The sequence below is a fragment of the Sphaerodactylus townsendi genome, linkage group LG03, assembly GCF_021028975.2.
Source record: "Sphaerodactylus townsendi isolate TG3544 linkage group LG03, MPM_Stown_v2.3, whole genome shotgun sequence".
In the NCBI taxonomy this organism is placed as follows: Eukaryota; Metazoa; Chordata; class Lepidosauria; order Squamata; family Sphaerodactylidae; genus Sphaerodactylus; species Sphaerodactylus townsendi.
The window spans coordinates 152,553,010-152,573,969 of record NC_059427.1 but is presented as its reverse complement, the minus strand read 5'-3'; the positions used below and the strand labels follow the sequence as shown (position 1 = coordinate 152,573,969).

The 20,960-nt window shown below is 46.2% G+C and overlaps 1 protein-coding gene and 1 pseudogene across 2 annotated transcripts in view; both read left to right on the top strand.

The window, feature by feature from the left end:
- The window catches only part of LOC125428495 (transcription factor Sp7-like), a 100,360-nt gene that overhangs the window by 68,795 nt on the left and 10,605 nt on the right, over positions 1 to 20,960 (top strand). The window lies entirely within an intron of this gene.
- On the top strand, positions 8,775 to 20,954 carry LOC125428496 (annotated as a pseudogene).

Here is a 20,960-nt window from a genome sequence, read left to right as displayed (position 1 = left end):
CGTAGTTGGGCCGGCATGCCAAGCACTCTGCCTACGGTTCTGCTGGGTCAGCGGCTCATCCCTACAAGAGGGTACAAAGATTTTCTTCACTCCGAACAGGAAAGTGCCAGTCTCTGTCATCTGTCCAGCTAGGACTTTTTTTCGTTCTTCCTTCAAGGAGTTTAGGGCAGCATGCATGGTCCTCCCTTCTCCACTGTGTCCTCTCAACAACCCTTTGAGGTAGGTCAGGCTGACTGTAAGTGTGACTCATCCTGTAGTCATCTAATGATCTTCATGGCCTAGTGGGGATTTGAACCAGCTGTTTGTCCAACACACTACCCAATACACTTTCATGATTCCCAAAGAGGCAAGACCAAGCTATTCACAGACAAGGAAGGGATTTCTACATACCTGAGGGATTCCCCAGGAATGCAAAGAACTTTGTAAATTAATCAAAAGAATGCCCCCTCAGAAAGAGAGAGAAAAATGCTCCAGCCTGATAAGAACTGAATATTATCTAGAAGGAACAGAAAAAATGGGAGTCAATTATTTCTTTGATTTTTTTTCTTGCCCTTTTCCAACCAAATTGCAGGAAGGCTGAAGTGGACATTAATGGGAAAAGAGATAGGAAAGGAGAGTTAATTAGTTCAAATTTATGAGTGCTAATAAACTTCTGGATGCAGAAGGTTAGCGGAATTTACCAATAGTTCCCTCCTTCCTTCAATTCTTCACTGGCCTCCAGCTTTTATATAATATTCAACACAGGGTCTCAGTATTCTTGGTTTAAATCATCTACAGTTTCATGGTGTATTTCTTGGAGGGTAGGCACCACCCTCCCTGCCACACAATTTCCTGGCTATCCCACAGCTCGAGAATTCCCAACAGGATTTACAAGGAGGCAGATGGAATCTGGGCATAAACCAATTTGAGCCTTGATCGAGAACTGAGGGAAACTGGCAGGCATGAGAGTTTGCTTTTTAAAAAAACGAAGAATAACATTTATTCCGAAAAAGACACACAGTGGAGACAAATATGAGCAATTAACCTAACAGTGGTAGGATGTTAGCTTCACATTGTATATGCCTCAAGAAAACCTCTCAGTCAGGTTTAATACATGTAAGTACAGCATTGTGGTGCAGCTGAGTGGTATGCCAAACCTGGAAAATCGTGATAGTCAAACTGTGGGCATGTAGCCTTCCCATTCCTGATGAGGAACTAGCCAAAGGGCCCTGATCCAGCTAAAGTTCAACAACCCTTGATTCTTAGTAGTAACTAATTTAAGTGCCAGCAAGTACAGAAGAGCTTGAGAATGTTTAATGTTAGCTGGATTAAGGCCAACATGTTTGGGTTTACCGAGCATTTTGGAGAAACACCAACATTGAGGGCCTCGCTACAAACCAGGCTGTTTACAGGTCTACTCTGTACCAAACCCATGTTCTGTTGATCTAGAAATACACTGGGAGTTCCATGCCGAAACTTAACTCTCAGATGCATGGGGGGTCTGGTTTGGATTGGGACTGTAGTGTGTGTGGGATGGGGCACGTAAGCCTCCCCGCCCCTGCATTTTGTCAACCTGAAACAGCTTCACAGGAATCCCTTAATTACCCTGTTGGGGAAATAAATGCACATGGAGTAATAGGCTACATGTATATTTCCAAATACAACCTCTCAAATGGTCCCAATTTTTCCCCTAGGCTTCTGTATCTGTGCTTGACTCAGGCTGAATCACTCTGTGACAACCCATTCATTTCAACTCTCTAAAGTTTTCATCTGCAAAGATCAGCTATGGATCAGAAGCAATCTATATTCTTGCCTAGGCATAAGATATTGTGTTTGGCACTGCAAATACCTGCCCCTGCCCCCCTTCCCTTTTTTCCCCAAAGAAGGCCCAGTTGCAAAATTGGAATGAATTATGCAAATAAAATAAATTCTCATAGATGTGTCACTTTGGGAATAATTTATAATTGCTAATTACGGCGGGAGAACAAATGAGCAGAGCATATTGAGTCCTCAATCAGAGAAACAAGAACTGACCTGAGGTTTTTGCTTGCTTAGGTCAGAGGTGTCCAACTGTTCATGGACTACATGTTCATGGACTACAATTCCCATCAGCCCCTGCTGGCATGGCCAATTGGACACCCCTGGCCTAGGTGATTTAAATTTTTGTGACCTCTCCCTGAATGGCAAACTAGACTATCAAGAGTTGACCTCTTATGAATTTCTAAATTCATCCACTTTCATTCAGCCAACCTCCCACCCAGAGATCCATACCCTTGTTTCATTGAGTAGTGTGAGAAAAATGGGGGTGGGGGGATTAGAATAGGTGGGGCCATGATGTCATTTGCATTTTCAGAAATGGAAGTGGCATCATGACATTTTGCAGTGCTCAAAGAGCTACCCAAGTCTCTATGGTTTTTCTCATAGATTTGGGGATTTTCTAGACATTCACTGACGCTGATTTCTGAAGCCTCTGTTGCCATTTTGCTCCTGGGGATTGCAAGCAGGGCAACCTTGCTTTTTTTCTGGACTAAATATGACCTCTGAATTCTGGAATCATTACTAATGTATATTAACACTCCCATCATGCCCCTTTTAGCAGTGTCTTGGAATATGCTGGGCATTTAAAATATTCCCAGGGTGTGAGAAAATATGGATCTCTACATCAAGAGGGGAGACTTCTGGAATTAACTTCTGGGGGATGTTGCAATGGGCACAAACATAGATGGCTTTAAAAGGAGGTTAGATGAATTCATGGAGTAGCTCCAGTCCCTCATGGCCACAGTTATTATAGCAGAAGGCCTCTGAGTACCACAGCCTGAGGAAGTCCTCAATCTCTACTCCTTTTCGATAGCCTTGTGCTATAACTGGCTGGCCACTGAGATAGGACACTGAATTAATGGACCCCTGGTCTGCTCCAGCAGGGCTCTTCTTACGACCTTTGAAGTATGTAGCAAAATCGTGGGGGTTTTTTGCTTCCTGTGTCTTAATCAATCACTCAACCTTTTCTACAATCATCGATAGCACAAACCAGCATAAGTTAGATAAGATATTCACAATTAAAAGGATAAAATATATTAACTATCTCAGTATATATCTGAAAGAATCTACTAGCAAAAGAAAATAGCAAACACACCAAAAAGGTATGGGAACATAAAGGGGATGGGATAAGAGTGCACATATTAAAAGGAAACAAAGCAGAAGGGAACAATAAAATTGACCGATAAAAGACTATCACATTAGGTCAGCTGCATACCTCTAGTACAGTGATGGCTAACCTTTTCGAAACCGAAAGTGCCCAAACTGCAAACCCAAAACCCACTCTATTTATTGCAAAGTGCCAACATAAAGCAATTTAACCTGGAATTGATGGGGCCCCTTCCAAGCACATGTGCAAAATGTTAAATGCACTTTCAATTCACTTTCACAATAGTTTGCAACTGCATTTTGCTATTCCGCACAGTAAAATCCAGCTGCAAAGTGCATTTAAAGTGGATTGAAAGAGCATTAATTCTGCATGTGCGGAAGGGGCCTGAGGTTTTAGTTTAGAAAAAATGGTTGGCTCAGAGGCGTGCGTTACTCAGGAGTAAGCTTGGTGAAACAACCATGCAATGCTTCGAATGGGTGAATCACGACCTTAGGAAGGTTTACTCAGAAGCAAGCCCCATTGCCAACAACAGACCTTACTCCCAGGTAAAGGATCATGCCCAGGCCAGCCTCTCTCTCTCTGTGTGTGTGTGTGTGTGTGTGTGTGTCTGTGTGTCTGTGTGTCTGTGTGTGTGAAGGTGATTTTCAATTCATTACGATGAACTCTGTGCTGCGTGCCCACAGGAAAGGGTTCCTGAGTGCTAAATTCTCTGGCACCCGTGCGGTTGTGGTTCGCCACCTCTGCTCTAGTAAAACAACTTTAGTATTCATTAAGCCTGGTTTATAGCACATGCTATTCTGCGACGTACTTCAAGCGCTGCTACACAAAACCTGGCAACACTGTGTGTTATATCAGGCTTGGTATCTGTAAGCAGCAGGGAAATATAAAATTGTCTTGTGTGACTTGGAAATCTGCAGCAGTGGCAAAATAAAACTAGTATGTATATTTTTATAATACTGTTATTTTTGTAGTACTGAAATTCGAGAAACACAGGTTCTACTGGTTGTTGTGGGTTTTCTGGCCTGTGTGGCTGTGGTCTGGTAGATTTTGTTCCTAACATTTCACTCGCATCTGTGGCTGGCAACTTCAGAGGTGTATCACAGAGAGAAGTCTGTTGTACACTGTGTCCAGTGAGAAGGGAATGTTAAGTGGGGTATATATTGTCCATGTCCCAGGGCGGGGAACCAATCCGTGAGCGTTTGGGTGGAACTTGCTATGCACCCAAGTTCCACCCAAACAGTCACTGACTGGTTCCCCACCCTGGGACATGGACAATATAAACCACCCTTAACATTCCCTTCTCACTGGACACAGTGTGTAACAGACTTCTCTCTGTGATACACCTCTGAAGTTGCCAGCCACAGATGCAGGCGAAACGTTAGGAACAAGTTCTACCAGACCACGGCCACACAGCCTGGAAAACCCACAACAATTAGTTGAATCCGGCTGTGAAAGCCTTCGATAATACACAGGTTCTATTGTTTCTATGTGTCCAGATCCACGGGGACATTGTGTTTCCTGACAAGGAGTTTTCCTGTAATCCATCTTCTCTCCCCATGTCATGCATCAGTTTAAAAATGGGGGAGAAGTCATGTGGCTGTCCATGTGGCGCTGAAAGGTTCTGAAGATGAGCAACAGCAGTTGAGGGCTGTGCATAGGCACCAGGAGAGGGAGGGGGAACTATATAATGTGCTGGATTTTGCTTTGCTCACATTCCCCTCAGCCTCAGGATGGGGAGCGGAGGGAGGAAAAGGAATGAATGAAATGTGACTGAAGACTCACTGAATGTCAGTGTGGGAAGATTCCACTCAACCAGCCCCAGGAATTGAAGTCCTTGTGAGTCATGGTGTTAATTAAAAACATTTCCTAAACAGTTTGGTTTTTACAAAAAAAGGAGGGGCGGGGGGAGAGGGCATACTAGGAAAACCAGGTCCGCACATGTCTGCATTTCTGAAGGACTACAGAAGAATAAATAGTTGACAGCATGGGGAAGTCAAGGGAAATGCAAGGACACGCACAGAATGTGAGATGACAGCTGAGATGTTTGGGCAAAGGTCTAATCAAGCCAGCGTCTTCACAATATAATAGCACGTAAAGACTGCTTGTCCGTGTCAATTTTGCTACCAAACTAACTGATGGAACAGTACATTTTAAACAAAGGAAAGGAACATATAGTGGGACGATGAGGGAAATCGCTAATGAAGCAGGACGTGAACATGACAGACCGATTGAAGTAGACAGGAACTGAAGTTCCTCAGAAGATCCACAAATAAGCATGAATATGAAAGAAAGATCCTGTGCCACTGTATTGTCAAAGGCTTTCACGGCTGGATTCAACTGGTTGTTGTGGGTTTTCCAAGCTGTGTGGCCGTGGTCTGGGAGATCTTGTTCCTAACGTTTCGCCTGCATCTGTGGCTGGCATCTTCAGAGGTGTATCACAGAGAGAAGTCTGTTACACACTGTGTCTAGTGAGAAGGGAATGTTTACCGTAGTGAGGTATATATTGTCCATATCAGCTAACACATCTTTGAATCAGTTGAACCCAGAGACTAACATTCACAGTAGTTGGCCAGCCTGTCTTGCCTTCTGGAATGGGGAGAGGAGAGCTTTGCATCAGAAATGTCTTGATGTCCCCCCTGGACATGACACTGTGCATCATCGCAGAGCTCCAGCAATCCCTCAAAACTTTGTGTTAAAAACTGCCCTGGTCTCATCCCTCAAAAGATCCCAGGGGTTGCCAGCCCTCAGAAACTGTATCGCTACCCCTATCAGTATGTAAGATATGACCTGTATGCAGAGATGCTGTAGGCACAGTTGCTTACAATGGCTTTTTCTTTCCCCTCTGTATAGCCTCTGCAGTGTTCCCTGCCATTCCTGGCCATAGCAGGCATCACTGTAACACACACACATAAATGTTAGGTGAGGTTTTGCCATCTGTCGACGACCAACTGTCTGGTTGTCCCGCCCGTTGCTCCACCCACTGACATCAGTATGGAGTCAGCTGCGGGGTTTGAAGGAGAACTGGCTTAATGTCAGGTTCTGTGACTGGAGTCAATAAGAGACTCTGAATTCAGAAGTCTTTATTGGAAACAACAGCATGTACAAAAGCCAGTTCTGACCACATTTGCAATTGCCCCTGTCTTTATCCCCACACAGTAACCATAAATCCCCCCATAAATGTGAGAAAGACACAGCAGAAAGGAAGAGCTGTTGGGGAGGTGATCATCCCAAGGCCAGAGAAGCAATATACCAGCCACCTGCCGCTGCCCCCTTTGGAGTCTGCACCGGATCGGGAATGAAAGGAAGAGAAAGATCCATTAACATATGGGAGGGAGGCCCCTTCTCCGGTGTAGGTGTGAATGCCCCCACCTGAGGGCATTCCTTTGATGGAAAGGGAAAACATATCCTGACACTGTCCCTTTACATGTGAGCTCCCAGCATATGTAAAACAATCAGAAAAGGGTGAATGGGATACCTCTAAAACTCCTTGACAATTACCATGCCCGTCCTGGACCAAACTGCTGCATTCCACCTTCTGATTCTGATGCCACTCCTGTTTCGTTGGGGATACAACATTCTCTTGGCACATGCCCAATGCAATGGCCCCAACTGTGAATGCACAGAAGACACAGAACTTGGAGCAACATACTTTACACCACATTTTGTAGGAAAACACCTCAGCTATGTTGCTATATGCAAAATCACTTCCCTTTGGGAAATAAAAAGTTGGAATCCTTTCAATCTGATAAAGAAGTCCTTGGTTAAGACCAGTGGCCTCAAACTTTTGCGAATAAAAGAGAAGGCAGAGATACATACCTGCAGCTGCATAAGCCACCCAGGAGAAACCATCCAAACAGTAAACACAGCTGCCCAGGGTTAAAATGTGCCAAGTGCTCATTCATCTGATACTCTTTTCATGGCCTCGGCCTGTGAAATGGAGAGATTTCTTATCGGCTTGTGCGCCCTGTCTTTGTATCATTTTAAGACCAGGATTTTAGCCTTTGCATTGCCTGTTATGACAACTGGATGAAAAAGGTCCCGAAAGCACAAGGCAAATCAAAGCTCCCCCACATACATTATTTATTTAAACATCATGTTTTAAATGTTTTTTAAACAGCATAGTTTCAAGATATTTCTATAATTAACCTCTGTTCTATGGACACAAAACCCTAAAGTCCTCTAGCCTACCCGTCTGTTTCCAAGGCCAGGGATGCTTGAACACCCATGGGTTCGGCTCACAACCTGCTTACCAGTTGCAAACAGGGAGCTAGTTTTTCAGTTCCACCCTTTCTTCGCAAATCCTCTAAAATGTTTTTAAAGCATTTTCAATCCCCTCTTTACAATGATGTATGTCTGCATTTCCCCCTCGAAACAATTCCTGACCACCATTATGTGAGTTTCCCTCTTTTTTTCGTTCTGTGTTGAATCAATGCTAATGCTTCATTCTATACGCCTTGCATACTTAGAATCATAGAATCATAGAGTTGGAAGAGACCACAAGGGCCATCAAGTCCAACTCCCTGCAATGCAGGAACACACAATCACAGCACTCCCAACATATGCTGATCCAGCCTTTGTTTAAAAACCTCCAAAGAAGGAGACTCCACCACTCTCGGAGGCAGTGAATCCCACTGTGGAACAGCCCTGACATTCAGGAAGTTCTTCCTAATGTTTAGGTGGAATCTCTTTTCCTGCACCTTGAATCCATTACTCCGTGTCCTAGTCTCTGAGGCAGCAGAAAACAAGCTTGCTCCCTCTTCGACATGGTATCCCTTCAAATATTTAAACGTGGTTATCATGTCACTCCTTAACCTACGTTTCTCCAGACTAAACATCCCCAGCTCCCTAAGCCTCTCTTCGTAGGGCATGGACTCCAGACCCTTTACCATTTTGGTTGCCCTCCTCTGGACCCGCTCCAGCAGGTCAATATCCCTCCTGAACTGCGGTGCCCAGAACTGTACACAATATTCCAGGTGAAGTCAAACTTGATGCTTCAAAGGTTTGTCCCCCCAAAATAAAAGAACAAACAGCCAAATGCTGCAAATAAAAGGCGAGGGGGAACGGAGTGAGCTCAGAAAATGGCTGAGGAGAAAATTCAGGGAAGCAGCAAAGTTTGGGAAACGTAGTAAATAGATCACACAGTGGTTGAACAGAGAATTGTTTTAAAAGGGGATTCATTCAAAACATTTTGTGACCATTTTAAAAAGTCTGACGGTAAAAACAATGCCAAACTCCATGGAGGAAACATTTTTTTGCCCTGCCTCAAAATGTTTTAAAAGTTTGGGCAAGGGCCTTCATCTGTTCATTGACACATCCCTGGATGTTCAACAGGTTGCTTCACCGTATTCCTCCCCAAAGTGCAATACAGTGGAAACTCGGTTTTCGCCGGTAATCTGTTCGGCAATGCTTGGCGAAAACCGAAACCAGGGAAAACCGAAGCTACGCCGTTTGTGCATGCGCTATGCAAATAGCATAGCAAATTTATGCAAAAAGTGTAAATTTATGCAAATGGCGTAGCCGAAAACAGAGGTGCCCAGCAAAAACCGAGGCCAAAAAAACGGCCAGGGGAGACCAGCAAAAACTGAAACTGGCGAAAACTGAAGGCGACGATTACCGAGGTTCCACTGTATAGTGCGATTGCTTTTCACACATGTATTCATCGCTCCATAAAGTTCTTTTCCCCAATTTTCTCTGCTCTGCTGCTCCATCAGCAAATGTTTAAATTAACAATGAAATCAGTCCCAAACCAAATAAATTAGTCTTCAATAAATGTTGTGAGTTTGGTTTTTTCCTTAAATCTCACCGTTTGGTATTTGTCTAAGTAGGCCTCAGCGACATTAATAGCCGCCACACTTTTTGAATCTGCAGCGTTTGTGTGCACGCTAAGTTCAGATCGTACCTGTTTGGCAGGTGCTGAAATCATCTGGCGCCAAACCAAACAGGCTCAGGGCCATGCCTTATACTTTATCTCCACCGTATGGTAATTATCAGTAGACTAGCTCTGAATGCAGAGTTATCATTTCTAGCTGTAATCGCTGTTTACATGGTTTTATCTCAACCTTTCAAAACGCACTCTTGCGCCCGTGACCCTCATTCTGTAGCAGTCGACTCAATAGATTTGCTGTGTAATGCCAAAGACATTACCCTGCTTCATCCGTCACAAACCTGTGGCCGCACTTTGGGCAGCTCATGATTGCTATTGTTTTCAGAAGGACTATGTTCTCTCTCTCCCTGCTATCCATGATTTCCACCTTTCTATTTTTCTAAACTATAAAACCACAAATGCTTATTTACTTTATATCTGGGTTAGAAGCTGTGATAAGTCAACAGTCAGGCCCCTTCTGCACATTCAGAATAATGCATTTTCAATCCACTTTCACAATTGTTTGCAAGTAGATTTTGCTATTCCGCACAATAAAATCCAGCTGCAAAGTGCATTGAAAGTGGATTGAAAGTGCATTATTCTGCATGTGCGGAAGGAGCCTCAGTCCTTACTCTAGACATGTGTTGGGGTGATTTTCTTCAACTGCCTGAGCAACTATCCATAGAACTTGTGCGAGTCTAAGAACGGGCTGGCCACCACCAGTGGCCTTTCCTGCTTTCTGAGACACCCCCCCCCCACATCAGCTGGACGTTCCTGCAGTGGTGTATTTGCCTAGGGGACATGGGGTACCCTATGTCCCTGGGTGCCCCCTAGGGGGGGGCACAAAATTTCAGGTTCATTTGTGTGTGTTTTGTATTTTTTAGTGTGTTTTCAGGATTCGGCCTGCAGGGGGCGCAGTTTTTAGGCTAACAACACTGAAATTTCAGGGATTTTTCAGGAGACCCTCCTGATGATACCACCCAAGTTAGGTGAGGTTTGGTTCAGGGGTCCAAAAGGGGTGCCCCATCCCCCATTGTTCCCAATGGGAGCTAATAGAAGATGGTAAAGATACCCTGAAAGTTTGGTGCTGCTAGCTTAACAATTGCACCCTGACAGCAGGCACCCTCCAATTTTCCCAGATTCTCCTTTTAAATCCACCCCCTCTGGCATGGACATAAAGGGAGAATCTGAGGTCCCCAGTTTAAACATTGAAAGTGATGCTGTTTCAGGGTGGGGGAGAATCCAATTCCAAAATTAACATCACTTTCAATGTTATTTGTAACTGTAACCCGCATTCTCCCTTTAAAGCGGACTTAAAAGAAGAATCTGGGCTCCCCGGCTTAAACACCACTGGAAGTTATGCTGTTTAAAGGTGGACCCAACTGGAAGCGCCTTGCAGAGACGATGCTGACATTTGTTTGGTAAATGTTTTGCTAGGGGTGATTTGGTATAGACCATATGCTAATACCCACTTGCACTGGCTTGGAACTGTTTCTCAGGCTAACAACCTACCTCATAGGGTTGGTGTGAGGACAAAATTAGGAAAAAGAATTGGTGGGGAGAGAGCCATGAATGTTTTGCTGGGAGTGGGAGGTGTTTTGGGAGCTGGTGCAAAAAATCATTGTTTGGTTGTGGTGGGGGAGGGTGGCTGCCCATGGGGGGCGCCAAACTCAGGTTTTGTCCCCGGGCTCCAGTTTGCCTAGATATGCCTCTGCGTTCCTGTGTATGGAAAATCCAAGTTATGATTGGAACCATATGCCCTCCCCGCACCACTGCCACCGCGCAGACAAACAGGAGCACACACCATGCAAAGCAGATGGTCACAGTAGATAGAGCTTCATTCACAGATCATGTATAGTGGTTGTATGCCAGCAACATTTTCTATAGCATGTTTTCTCAGTGCCACTACCTGGGTTTCAATCATAGGCGAAGTATGGTTCTATCTGTCTGTCAGTCTGTCTGTCAGTCTATCACCCTATCAGTCTGTGATCCTGTCAATCTATCAATAGTACAAATGCAGAACAAAAGAATGATATTTAATATTTTAATATTCAGAAAGTAAGAAATCAGCCTTAGGAGAAACATCAAAGGTCAACAGTCCAAAATGGAGGCGAGATGACATTTAAACCAGATGGATTGAAGCATTAAGAAGACATCAGAATGGGGGGGTGATTGAAGAGAGCGCATGTGTGTACAGAAAACCGCAGGAATCCCACCCGCTAGGACCTGCAAGTGACCTTTCCATGCTAATTTTCTAAGAAAAGAGGAACTCACCCATGCTGCCCATCATGGGTAAGAGCACAAACCCAGGGCAGGAAATGGCAAATTCTCATCTTGCCCCATGGCAGAATAAAGAAAAATGGCAGGGAGAAATGATAGTGCACAACAGAAGAAAAATGCTGTGCAGGAAATGAAAGCAAGTGGACAGCTTCTAAAGCATGGGGGATGTCATAAGTGCACAACAGATCATAGTTTACACCAAAGCTTCATGTTGTGTCTGAACTGAATCATTGTCATATTAACATAAGCCAGCATAATGGTAATTTCCCTTGCTTTCAGAGCAAAGGTTCACATTTCACCTCTGGCTGTGATGCCACAAGCAGAGGTTTGTGAACCTACCAGAGCAAAATGTAAAGCTACTTGAATTTCAAGTTTTTTCGCATTTCAGGTTCAGAAATGGGGACCTTTTTCCTCAGGATAGCGCATGAATTTTTCCAGTAAACATAAATGGCCTATCTTTCTCTGCTGAGATACAAAATACCTAGGCAACGTACAAAAAAAATTGATATCTCACAGCACGTGATTTACCACATAGCAGGTGAAACAGGGGCAGGAGTTGGTCATGAAGACAAAAATTAACAATGGCCACTGGTCATTAAAGGCTTTGGTCCTGATTCACCAGATGAGGACGCTTACGTTTTACAGTTAAGTGTGTGTACAAAACTCACCAGAGGAATTTTGACCCCTCATGTGCGACATAATGCCTGAGTAGCTGCACAGGAGAGAACAATAGGTTGTCAACAAGTGTTAAAAAATGTGGAGACTAGTTTAGTTCAGGAGACAGAGGTATTAAGGGAAGAGTTTAACTTGAAATAGTAAGGAAGTGGGTAGGTGGGTGGGAAATGGTTCCAGAGGTCAGCAGCAGCGTAGCTGAACTAACATCTCTGATAATGCCGTCCGTCATATGTACCTCCTTGTATGAAAGACTTTCTGGTAGAGCATTGCTTAGGATACTTGCTAAAGAAGTTAAACTGGTGTTGGCCACAAGGACCAGATTTGATCATCATAGTCTTAATCCCGCTTTCTGAAGATATTTGCAAGGTTCAATCCTTGATGGATCTTCGAAACTTTTAGAAAGCATTGAAAATTCTGTTTTGCCAACTTTATTTATTTGTTTGTTTATTTGTTTATTTATGTATTTATTTATGTATTTATTTATTTCTTCGACTTCTATACCGCCCACCCCCAAAGGGTTCTGGGCAGTGTTTGAGAGGAGTTTGAGAGGAGAAAGAGTGAGGCCGTTTCCGCATGGTCCAAATATCCCAGGTTGAGCAAGAGAAATATCCCAGTTTGGCCAAGAAGTTCACACGGTTCCCAATCCTAAAGCGGGTTTGTCCCACAATATTTCCCTCATTCTGGGTTTTTCAAAAACCGCTAAAATGTTGACCTTTTTTTCCAAAATCCTGCATTGAATCGCTTCCGTGCAAAGGCCACGGGAGCAAACCCGATTTATTTTTCCCACACCACCACCTGATCTCCCCACCTTATGTCAGGCTCACCCTGTTCCAGCTCGCTCTTACCAAGTGCCACTCACTAGTTGAGCTGCAGCCAGCCCAGTCCTGTATCTCCTGGCTCACATTCCCAATGGGATCCTGGCAGTGGCGTATTTGCCTAGGGACAGGGGATACCCTCTGTCCCCGGGTGCCACTGATCTGGTCACATGGGGGTGCAAAATCGGCCCCCCACATGACCAGGAAGATGGCAAGGTTCTCATCTTCTGGCACCCTCAGCCCCGCCCATGTCATCATCGACATGGGTGGGGCCAAGGAAGCCAAAGGACCCCAAGCCTCCCCCCTCCCAACTGCTGGCTCCCTCCAAGCCCCTCCCTCCTCCCAGCTGCCAGCTCTGAATTGAATGCGGGCTACAGGACCCCACCTCAGACATAGTGGGGGGGCGCCCGGAGAATGGATGTCTCCAGGCACCATTTTCCTCCAGAATGCCTCTGGATCCTGGGAGGGGAGGGGTGGGGAAGCGCTCTCATCCCATGACAGCACCAAAGACCAATCAAATGTTATTTGGTATATGGTGTATGTGAGAAAGAGTGTCTCGTGCTGTGGTTTCCTGCACACCTTTAAATGTGGCTGGGACATAGTGCTCTGCCCAGTACTGGTCAAAAGTTTTTACTTTGTATAGCACAACGTGCTTGCCACGTTGCTCACTGCACTGGCTCCTTTCCAAAGCTAGAGGAAAAAAGGGGGGTGTCCTGCTTGGTTTTCTTGTGGTTGCTGTGGGTCTGTCAATCAGAAGCCTTTGGGAGGGGAGGAAGAGCCAATCAGAATGCAGCACCCTGGGAATGTTCGAGCACGTGTGCTGCATCTATGTTGTAAAAACAAAAAAAAATCTGGGCTCGTGCAAAATAAATTGGAGTATTTCCTCCCAGTCTTAACTTGACTCCTTCACAGAAATGGGTACCCATGCAAAGGGAGAAACCGGGATAAGAGAGAGAGAGAGAGAGAGAGAGAGAGAGAGAGAGAGAGAGAGAGAGAGAGAGAGAGAGAGAGAGAATGGCTCAGTTCACGCAACACAAAAAATACTTAAACCAACTTCCAGCCACAGTTTCTGATCCTAGTTTGATAATGGTGGAAAATGCTGCCCAGTCACAGTCAACTTGAGTGTTACTCTGGAGGGGGCATGGCGAGGGTGTTCCGGGAGCATTCCAGGGAGGGGGCAGAAGAGCGCAGGAGCTCGTGTGCCCCAGGTGCAGTTCCCCCTCACTCCACCCCTGGTCATTGCCTGTCTCTGTGGAGCAACCCTGGACTTCTTTGGTGGTCTCCCTTCCAATTAATAACCAGGGTCGATCCTGCTAGCCTAGGGGTTCTGGATCAGAGCCTTGGTTTGTTGGATCCTAACTAATAGATGGCAAAGTACCTTTTGCATTCACTAACCATTCACTAACCACTAATTACAATAGCTATTGTTTGTTTAATTAAATCATGGTTTCTTTCCTGTTCTGTCTGACTGAGCCAAAGTAGTCAGATCATCAGCTTAGGTGAGACCCAGATTTAAGTCCCACTCAGCCATGAAGTTCATCAGACGACCTTAAGATTTATCTCTAAGTCTAACCTACCACACAGGGTGCTGGAGAAGATAAAATGGAAGAAGGGAGAATAATGCAGGCCATCTGGAACTCCTGGTAGGGAAGGTGGGGAAAATATAAAAGGTAATAGAAGGCTATGGGAAGATATGTCCTCTTTAATTCCATATTGCCAACAGTTTAACTTACAGGTGTCAAACTCACAGCCCTCCAGATGTTATGGACTACAGTTCCCATCATCCCCTGCCAGCATCAGGCTGGCAGGGGATGATGGGAACTGTAGTCCATAACATCTGGAGGGCCGCGAGTTTGACACCTATGGTTTAACTGAATGCTTGTGTATCTTTTACAGCTGGTTGCTTTACCCATTTATAAATATTTGGCCCTTTCACGTGAAATTTTTTTAAAATTTGTGGTATCCATCTTTGGCAGCTTAATTGGTAGCTCACTGGCTAAAAGACTGTCAAAATATAACAAATACAAAAGATGTCTCTAGGCAGCAATCAATCAAAGGGATCAAAAGGCCAGATGGGATCAAAGGGATCAAAAGGCCAGATGCCCTCACTAACTGATTATGCTATCTTCATGGTTACTCACATGCAAAATGGGAGGATCCCACCCAACACATGCAAATCAAGCTTGCCCCAACTGCTGCACCTCTTTTACACTTGTTAACAGGCAAATGGTTGTTTCTCCCACCCTGGACATTCCACAGGTATATATGCTCCACTTGCTTTACTACCATCAGATCCTCTGAAGATGCCAGCCACAGATGCAGGCAAAACATCAGGAGAAAATGCTACTAGAACACGGCCATACAGCCCGGAAACCACACAACACCCCATCATCCTAACTGAAAGGGGAAACACCGGAGGAAAAAGGAGGGCTCAGATGACCAACTTGTTCATATCGCACATTGGGTACAACTCAGGCCCCTTCCACACTTGCAGGATAACGGACTTTCAATCCACTTTCAGTCCACTTTGCAGCTGGATTTTACTGTGCGGAATAGCAAAATCCACTTGCAAAACAAATTGTGAAAGTGCATTGGGTTGGGTTTGGGGAAGACATATTTGCATTTAAAAAAACACCTTAATATACAGCTTTCAGTGTTCTCAGCAAAAATAGTCAGTTCTCCACGATTCCTTGCTGGGTAGGAGTTTCCCTTATTTTGTTTATGAAAAAGGGACATTATTGTTCTCATTATGTGTGAGTGGCTTCATGACTGCATCCCTAACATCTCCCCTCACCAGAGGCGTAGCAAGGGGAGAAAGCACCCTGTGCGCTGGTGTAGGCCCTGAGATAGCGTACAGACCAAGAAGCTAATAAGCCAAACCGACAAAGAATAAAATTAAAGAAATAATTTTATTCAGACCAACAAGGGTTCTGCTAGCATTAGGAGAGTCGCAATCAACTGATCCAAACCAGGGGTTTATAAAGGGTAAAGACAGCATACATCAAAAGGGAATAGCCGATACATGGAAAAGAGTTACAACATAAGTAAAAACAATCAAGTCATCAATATGTCAGGAGAAGGTTTCAATGGCCCTTTTCCCAGCGACAGCGAGCCTTCCACCTCCGGCAGAAATTATGCCAGTGGAGGGAAGTGCCGTCGCTCGCGATGGGGAGCATGCGAGCTGCCCCCCCCTGTAGAAGCCAGCCAGGCAGGTGGCTCCACATGAAGCCGGTGGCTCCTCTTGGAGCCGCCTGTGTCTCTTTCCCCACTCACCTCGCCCTCCAGCGTCGGTCCTGGAGGGCTGCAGGGACCCGCCCATGCTGCCTCGGACTCCCTCCAGGGGGGGGTCAGGAGGGCAGCGTGCATGCGGGAAACTCAGCAGCCCTCCAGACCGACGCTGGAGGACGAGGTGAGTGGGGGGACGGGAAAGTGGTGCCTTCAGCGTGGTGGGAAGGCAGCACTTTCCAAAAACCTCCCTCGGGAAGGGGAGGTGGAAAGCAGCGCCTTCACGCTGCTCTCGGGGCCACATGACGGTAAGCAAGCTGCGTTGCAGCAGCGCCAGCATGTGCGAACAGCTCTGTAGGGACCGGGTGTGTTTTTCCTCGGCCCCTGGGTCAGCTGTTTTTGGCCCCATGCAGAAAGGGCCAATGTTCCCAAAACATCCAGAGATTTAGATACATTGTTGACTTGTATTAACATAATTCACACTATTGACATCCTGTTCCGGGGATGTTTCTATTTCCTTATCTAAATGTGGCTTTATGGCCTAAACTTTATCTAAACAAAAGAAACTAACTGCCGACACTTCTCTGGGCTATCTCAGACATTTGGTGCCAGGGAGGGAATCTCCCAGGACAGGAAAAAAGGAGTTTTCTTTATCATTGGGATTCCTGCATTCTTGTAGGTGTGATTTAGGACAAAGCGGTCTTTGCTGGCACTGTGAATTCCATTTGGCCAGTGTCTGGAAGGGCCGTGTGCAAAAAAGCTCACGCGGAGCCATTAGCAGCTTATGGCTGCTTGTTGTTCACAGGGCCTCACTGGGTTTCCCTTTAGAGCAGAAATTTGGATTTTCTTCTTCTGTGCTGTTTTCACACTGGAAAAGGCCCTCTCGGCTCCATCCCGCCTCTGCTCCCTCTCGAACACCCTGGAACGCCCCCACCACATCCCCAGAAGGCCATCACCACACACCCCACAGGGGTGCACGCCTGGTGCATTGCACGCACACACACACCTTCCCCCTTGGAGCTACGCCTCTGCTCTTCACTTATTTCCAGTAATCCCAAACTGTCCATCCAGTTGCCCTTTGCCAGCACTTTGCTTTCTAACTTCCTTTGTTTTTCTTTTCTGACTAGGAAGAAGCCAGCTATGGCTCCAGCCCCCTTGCCATGCTGACAGACACCTGCAACAAATTTGGAAGAACTAGTGCATCGCAGGATTCACCTCCTCCAGGAAAAGCAGAGGACAGTTTGGGGAAGAAACCTTATCTTTTGGGACTGGAGCCTTTTGCTCCAAAAGTCTGGGGGGCTGAAGGGATGGGAGATTCCTACACGGCCACTTTCCCTAACGGGAATGGACTGATGTCCCCCTCGGCCAGCCCGCAGGCTTCCACCACTTACAACAATGACTACAGCCCCTTCTCCCACTCCTTTCCAGCCTCTCCCTCATCCCAAGATCCATCTTCTCTGTTGGTGTCCAAGGGCCACCCATCTCCTGACTGTCTCCCCAGTGTCTACACCTCTTTGGATATGGCGCATCCTTACAGCTCCTGGTACAAAGCCGGTATCCACCCAGGCATCTCCACCAGTTCCAGCAACCCCACTGCTTCCTGGTGGGACATGCACTCCAACAGCAATTGGTTGAGCTCTCAGCCCCAGTCAGATGGGATCCAGGGCTCTTTGCAGTCTGTGCCTAACCAGGCTTCCATGAGCCCTCAGCCGGCCAGTTACACCTCAGAATTCACCACTTTGAACCCTGCCCCTTACTCTGCCATGGGCATCACTTCCCTCGTCCCACCTTCTCCCTTCCGGCCCCCATGGCCTGCCCCAAGAAATGGCTGCTGCCTGCCGGTGGCCAACAACTCCCCTGATGGAAGGCTGGATCGGACTGAAGTCTGGGAAGAGGGGGGCTCATTCGGGGAGCACAGCAGGTGGTCTACTTGGCGACCGCCCCACCTGCCAAGAGCTGGAGCTACTCGAGGCCTCGGCAGCCAGCCCACGGAAAAAGCCCATCCACAGCTGCCACATTCCTGGCTAAGTGGAAGGTCTACGGCAAGGCCTCGCGATCTCAAAGCTCATCTCATGTGGCACACCGGGGAGCTCCCCTGCGTCTGCAACTGGCTCTCTTTCTGCGGCAAGTGAGCCCACCCGCTCGGATGAGCTGGAACGCCACGTCCAAGCACTGGCTTACCCGGGAGAAGAAATTCACCTGCCTGCTATGCAACAAGCGCTTGAATTGCTTGCGACTCATCTCAGCAAGCACCAGAAAACCCACAGCGAGATGGGGGTGGGCAAGCCCCCCGACGGGGAAGGGGAGCGAGAGGAGGCTGCTGCCGTGGCTGGTTCCCCCACAACTGGCCTGAAGGATGGCCTGCCAGGAGAGGAGAAAGATACCACCAGTCCGGAGCAGAACAACCTACTGGAAATCTAAGTTGGGGGGTTGAATGTCTGCTCCACCTTTGTCCTCCACCACCACTACCGCCCTTTGAAAACGTCTCTCGTCTAAATAATTTATTTCTTTGGGGAAAATGCAGACATAGAGGCTGTTGGTCTTTCTGTCCAGACAAGACATGTGCCAAACATCCCTCCCACCTTAACTCCTGAAGCAAACTCGGCTGAGATACCAGAGGTCCGTGACTTTGTGGCCAAAACCACAAATATCATAGCCAGAATCTCTGGTTGTTCTCTGCATGGTTGTAGCCAAAGCCTTTATCCTGAGTTCATTCAAATGTGACATTTAAAAAGAATGAACAAGACATTTGGGGAGATGCCAATAAATATCTGCAGTTAGCCTGTCTGGGGAGGTTAGCTGACTGGTGGGCAATGCGAGATTGAAACAGGGTTTTCTCAGGGTATGTTTTGGAATCATTTTCCATCGAATGTAGCCTGCAGAGCATTCAGTCTGGAGCATTTCTCCTTTAACACCTTGCCGCAAGTTCAAATCTGCTCAGCCGCAGGTAGAAAGAGGAAGGCAAGAGGTTTGGATCGCTTCACTACTAGGGTGGGAGTATTTGCATCCCCAGAGCACGTCCCTGCTTTAGAAGTGTTCAATAGGTAAGCACAGTCGCTAGCTTGGGACACGAGAAACAGGCTTGACCGGTCCAGATCTTGAAGGAGCTCTTGTGGCTTTCAGAGCTGCAGAGAACAGCAGATTCTTCCAGCGGATGCACACTGCTGCGAAGATGAGAAAAGCCACAAAAAGATGCAAAAAGACGAAATCCTGCCCTCTATGAGACTCTTAAAGGTACACTAGCCCTCCCCAGGAGAGAGTAACGGGGAGCAGGGCAGGTAGGCTGCTCACAAAGCCAAACAAATTTTATACACACACTCTCTCTGGTCCCTTCCGCACATGCAGAATAATGCACTTTCAATCCACTTTCACAATGGTTTGCAAGTGGATTTTGCTATTCCGCCCAGTAAAATCCAGCTGCAAAACGCATTGGAAGTGGATTGAAAGTGAATTATTCTGCATGTGCGGAAGGGGCCTCTTCTTTCTCTCATATAAAAATTTGGTGGCCACTGGTCTGCAGGTCATACATCTGGCCATTCCATATACACGTTTTGCATTTGGCAGCAACAAATCTAGGGGTTAGTTCAGAAGATAGTTTTGAAAGGGGATGGATGGGCACTCTGGTTTTCATCCATTTACAACTATCTACACACAGTGCAGGCTCTGTCCCGTGCCGCCGCCCCCCACCCCCCGGTCCCTGTCTGTTGATGTAAGCCTTAAGGTCTGTGAAAAACGATATAGTCCTGACCAAGGAGTTCTCACCATTCTGCAAGGGTCAGCTCTATCCAGGTTTAGTGTCTGTACAGCACATGAACAGAAGCTGTGCATAAATGTCCCGCGACTGGGGTGGCGTGGCCCTATATAGCTGAGCAAGACCATTCTCCCATTGAAATAAAAAAGTGCTCATGTACTTTGTGCTACGAAGAGGTTAAGGGGGCTGGGAAGAAACCAAAGGTCAACCACTCTGCTGGAGTAAAGATGGGGCTGCAAGCTGTCCCACAAAGGTGCTATGAGACCCTTGGATTTTCCTCTCCCCACGTATTTAATCTAGAAGTATATTTATTCCTTAAATTATGATGACAAATTAACAGTTGGAAGGAGGTCCCCGGGTTTTCCAAGAGTCCTGTTGGACATGAGGCCTCTGTTACCGAATCAGGGGTTGTCCCTCTGTTAATCAGAGGACTTTCTTTGTGCAAAAGAGCATACTTGCCCTGCATCCTCTCTCTCTTTTCGTGTGATGAAAGAAATGAATATTTTAAATCTTGAAATGCTTTGCATTTCTGTTTTCTTGTGTGCGTTCTGAAAAAGAAATCCGTCATGATTTGAAAACCCTTGTTTCAGGTTGTCAGTTGCCAAGGGCTCTCAGTTTGGGGGGGGGGGGGGGGTTGATTTTAGTTTAAGATACTGACAAGTGGATTGGGGTTTTTGCAGGGATGGGTGCCCTCGACAAAGGCCCCGATTGCTTTGGGGTGTTAATTGCTTCCAAAAGATCCAATCTCTGTGGATTTATACAGCTAAACTGCTTTCATAGTCTTTTGATCTGCTTGCTCCTGAATCCTGGTCAAGGCTACCAGATGGATGGAGGAATTACATATTATGCTGAACAAGGGGCTGCTGCCAAAAACAGCACCCCTGAGTCGAGTTCTTCCCTGCAAAATTTAGGCACACTTGCTCATGTCATGACAGCATCACATTGTATACTTCCCTCCCCTGGTTTCATTGGCTGGCTGGAAGAGGTGAGGGAATGTGACGGGATGACATCACATATATCAAGGTGCCGGAATATCTCAGCAAGAGCAGGGGATTATTAAGCTATAAAACCAGATATAATTCTGCATTTGTGTAAAAGAAAGACATATTGTGCCAGCATCAGACAGGTGCCAATCTCCTGAAATATTGCTTGCACCATGCCACGTTCTAATGGATTAAAAAAAAAAACAGTTTGGATTTTGCTTGTTTTTAATTTAATTAAAAATAA